Consider the following 5,115-nt stretch of genomic DNA (forward strand, 5'->3'; position numbering starts at 1 on the left):
TAACACATAAGATTTAAAAAAAAAAACCATAATATATATATGGATGCACAAGCATATCATACATCACATTAAAAAAAGAAGAAGACCATGATTTTTGGTTAAAAGACATCGGTTCTGAAGTAGAAAGATTAGAGGGTGAGTAACTAGCTCAACTCCTCAACATAAATAAAACGAAAATCCTCATAACTGGACCAGTAAGCAACATCACAATAAATACAGAAAAGATTGAATTTGGCAAGGATTTCATTTTACTTGTATACACAATCAATGCCCATGGAAGCATCAAGCAAGAAGTCAAACAATGTATTTCATTGGACAAATCTTCTGTAAAAGACTTCTTTAAAATGTGAAAAAAGCAAGGATGTCACTTTGAGGCCTAAGGTGACATGCTACTTTCAATGACCTCGTATGCATGTGAAAGTTGGACAATGAATAAGGAAGACCAATGAAGAATTGCATGCCTTCAATTTTCTGTGTTGGCAAAGAATATTGAATATGCCATGGACTCTCAGAAAAACAAACAAATCTGTCTTGGAAGCAGTACAGCCAGAAAACCATCATGAGGATGATGAGACTTCGTTATCAGGAGGAACAAGTCCTCAGAGCAAAGCATGCCTAATAAAGTAGTTGTTGTCTACAGTCTTCCTTGTTCAATGTCCAACTTTCACATGCATATGAGGCTATTGAAAATACCACAACTTGGGTCAGGTGCACCTTAGTCCTCAAACTGACATCTTTGTACTTTAACACTTTGAAGAGATCTTGTACAGCAGATTTGTCTAATACAGTATTCTGGACTGTTGCTTCCATGAGTGTTGATGGTGGATACAAGCAAAATGATAAAGTGGAAAGTCAGTTAAAAAGAGGAAGACCCTCAATGAGATGTTTGATACAGTGACTGCAACTATGGGCTCAAACACAGCAATAATTGCATGGGTGGTTCAGGACCAGGCAATGTTTCCTTCTGTTGTACAGATAGGGTCACTATGAATCTGAACCAACTTGGCAGCACCTAACAATACTAACCAACTATCTGAGTAAATCTGATCAATTTTTTGTACATCTGAGTCTGTTTTCTCAACTTATATGTTAGAGTAGTAACAACTGAATAGAGTTGCTATGATAATTAATTAAGATAGTGCTTGAAGAATATAAAGGCAGACAAAATAATATTTGATAGTATTACTCTGATTTGATCGATGTTTTCTGCCTTGTGTGTTTTTTCCATTTTTCTCTGAAAATCATTAGTTTTAGATAGTAACAAAATTAACTAAAATAAACAGAAAAAAATATTTTTTTGGAATTAGTGAATCAGGGATTTTAGATGATAAAACTATCCTCTAAAAGGAAGGAGCTCTGGTAGCAGTAGTGGTTACGAGTCGGACTGCCAACCGCAGGGTCAGCAGTTCGAAACTACCAGCTGTTCCGTGGGAGAAAGAAGAGGCTTTCTGCTCCCGTAAAGATTTACAGCCTCGGAAACCCTGTACAGGGTCCCTATGAGTCAGAACCAACTCCACGGCACGTAACAACAAAAACAACAAAAGGAAAAGGAAACTGAGCTGGGGGGTAGAAGAATTTGTTTCTTCCAGACATATGCTCTTCAAAAAGCTACCCAAAGTGCTAACTAGTGGCACTGCATGATAACGCACTGGACAGCAAGGTCGGGTTGAACTGCAAGGTCACTGGTTCAAATCCAAGAAGCGTCTTGGAAACCCTATAAGAGCCGCCATGAGTTGGAGATGCCTTGAAGGCACTTAACAACAACAACAATATTTAGCTAATGGATACTTTAAAAAGGTAGATTTGGAGAACCCCCATCAGCCACTGCGAAGCTGCCAACCAGGAAGTACGCTGCTACGTTATAAAGATAAAGCACAAAGGAGATTGCAACATAAGGAAAGCCACTGAAGCTAAGGAAATAAGCGCTGAACCTTTAACCACAGCTCAGCAGTTCAAACTTACCAGCTTTTCCTCAGGAGAAAGGTGAGACTGTCTTGCTCCCTTAAAGATTTACAGCCTCAAAACCTCATGCAGGCGATTCTCTCTGCTCTTCAGTGTTAGCTGTTACTGACGCTGTGTAATTTTTAAATTCCCAGGGTCTAAATTCACTGCCATGTCCTCTGAAGAAGGGAAACTCTTCATGAGAGGTCTCAATTTCAACACCGATAAGCAGGCGTTGGAAGACTATTTCAGCAGCTTCATTCAGGCCTATTTCTGAGCTGGTAGTGGTGAAGGACCGAGAGACTCAGCAATCCTGGGGCTTTGGCTCTATCACCTTTACCAATCCAGAACATGCTTCTGATGCCATGCAAGCCATGAATGGAGAATCTCTAGATGGTCGCCAGATCCGTGTCGATCGTGCAGGCAAATCAGCCCGGGGAACCAGAGGGGGTGCCTTTGGTACTCATGGGCATGGTCGCAGCTACTCTAGAGGAGGTGGGGACCAGGGCCATAGGAGCAGGTATGACAGTCGGCCTGGAGGATATGGATATGGAAGGTCCAGAGACTACAGTGGCAGAAGGCAGGGTGGTTATGACCGCTATTCTAGAGGAAATTACAGAGACAATTACGACAACTGAAATAAGGCATGCACATATAATATACACAAGGAATACAAATTCTTCTTATCCAAGATTGTCCTTCCAGATGGCTGTATTTATAAAAGATCTTCGGAGCTGCACTGAAACATCTTTGTTTTAGTACATCAGCTTCTATTTTTAATTAAGCTCCCAGAGTAGCCTGTTAAAGACCTTTTAGTAAACTCCATGTTTTTTAAACTTTTTTCTCCCATTTGAAGACAAATTCTGTGATGTTTGTAAAGTCTATGTATTTTTCCTTTTACCAGTTTTTTAGTTTGGACACTCAGGATTATCCTGGCAAAAAACTTTGGCCAAGCTGATTTTCATTTTTGTATGTTTTTTTTTTTTTAATTGAATATCTGGGGATATTTTTAATTTTTGTACACGATGTTTGGTTATCATGGTTAGTAAACAATTTCTGAACGTACCTATAGGAAATCTGCATCAAGACTATGATTACACAAGGTTCCGACATTGAGGACACCACCCTGATTATATCTTCTTCTTCTTGTTAAGTGCTGTCAAGTCGATTCCAACCCATAACGACCCTGTAGTATAGGGTTTCCGAGGAGCAGCTGGTGAGTTTGAACCACCCACCCTGCAGTTCAAACGGTTTTGCAGTCTGGCATACTTACCCACAGCGTGTTTGTGAATGTCTTTTTTTTTTTTTTTTTTTAATACGGGAAGAAAAAAATATTCTGTTGTGTATCATGTAGTGTTTAGGATGTCCTTCTTAGAGCCCATTAAAAAAATAAAATCTAAAAAACAAAACTCATACAGGCTATGCATCAGACTTGACTCAGTGGAAATAAGTTTGAGTTTTGAGTTTTGATGGCAGCTCAGGAGTCCTTGAGTACAGCCAGTGATTAAGGCTTGATGGCACCTAACAACAATAAATATGGAGTCCTGGTGTGGCACTGTGGGTTAATACACCCGACTGCAAAGCCATTTGAACTGCAAGGTCGGCAGTTCAAGTTCACTAGCTGCTCCTCGGAAACCCCATACAGGGTCGCTATGGGTAGGAATCAACTCGATGGCACTTAACAACAACAACATATGAAGAAGGGAGTCCTGATGTGGCGCTGTGAGTTAATGCGCTGAACTGCAAAGTTGGTTTGAACCGCAAGGTCGGTGGTTCAAGCTCACCAGCTGCTCCTCATAGGTCGGAACATACTTAATGGCACTTAACAACACCAAAATATTAAAAAGAATGTGGCATCAGGATTTGAGGAAGGCTTATTAACAACTTGAGATATGCATATGATATAACCTTGATAGCTGAAAGCAAAGAGGACTTAAAATATTTAACCGATGAAGATCAAAGACCACCGCTTTAGGTATGGGTTGCACCTCAATGTAAAGAAAACAAATATCTTCACCACTAGAGCAATAAATAACATTATGATAAATGGAGAAAAGATTGAAATTGTCAAAGAATTCATCTTTCTTGGATCTACCATCACCACTCATGGAAGCAACAGTCAAGAATTCAAACAAGTTATTGCATTAGGCAAATTTTCTTCACAAAACCTCTTCAAAGTGTTTAAGAACAAGATGTCAGTTTGAGACTAAAGTGCGCCTGATGCAAGCCATGATATTTCAACAACCTCATAGTCATGTGAAAATTGGACAATGAATAAGGAAGACAGTATAAGATTTAATGCATTTGAGTTATCATGTTGGAGAAAAATATTAAAGGTACCATAGAAGAAACAAATCTGCGTTGGAAGGAGTACAACCAGAATGTTCCTTAGAAGCCAAGAAGGCCAGACTTTGTCTCTCATACTTCGAACATATTATCAGGAGTGACTAGTCCCTGGAGAAGGATATCATGCATTTAGATAGGCACTTGTCTGATTGGTCACATCTATGGCATCTGTGTCAGCAGTGTTCCCTTCTATTGGTGGCAACCCAAGTCTAGATGTGGGTATGTTATCAGGAAGACTCTGATCCATCCAGCATATTAGGAAGACACCCATCCTTCCCACACAGCACAGCACAGCCAGATAGATCTACCATGAAGACTGGCCACAAGTTCAGCACCTCTTAATTCACTGCCCCCTTGCTCACCTGGGTCCTGAGGAGTCACTGTGTATGAAGGGAGGGAAGGGTCAGTGATAGATTACCCAGTTAGCACCTTTAATGCCTTTAATATGCATTTCACCAACCCTTTATAGTGCTTTATTTAAATTTTGAAACTTAATTCAGAAGAACTTTGATTAAAAAATAAATACAAAAAATCATTGATTAAAGTGTCAGGTTGGATATTAATTAACGCAATTGCTGTCAATAACTTGTACACCTGCAAAAAGTTGAATTCGCAAAAGTTATGTGATATATATATTTAAAACAACAACAAAATCACTGTCATGTAGTCAATTTCAACTCATAGTGACCCTCGATAGAATAGAGTGTAACAGTCCCTTAGGGTTTCCAAGACTGTAAATCTTTATGGGAGCAGACAACCTCATCTTCTTATTTGCATCTGCTGGTGGTTTGAACTACCAATTTTGTGGTTAGCAGTCCAATCCTTAGC

The 5,115-nt window shown here is 39.5% G+C and overlaps 1 pseudogene; it reads left to right on the forward strand.

Moving 5' to 3' along the window:
• The first annotated feature begins 2,113 nt into the window (after positions 1–2,113).
• Positions 2,114–2,579, forward strand: LOC102838611 (annotated as a pseudogene).
• The last annotated feature ends 2,536 nt before the right edge of the window (positions 2,580–5,115 follow it).

This window comes from Chrysochloris asiatica, unplaced genomic scaffold, assembly GCF_000296735.1.
Source record: "Chrysochloris asiatica unplaced genomic scaffold, ChrAsi1.0 scaffold00099, whole genome shotgun sequence".
NCBI classification, from domain to species: Eukaryota; Metazoa; Chordata; class Mammalia; order Afrosoricida; family Chrysochloridae; genus Chrysochloris; species Chrysochloris asiatica.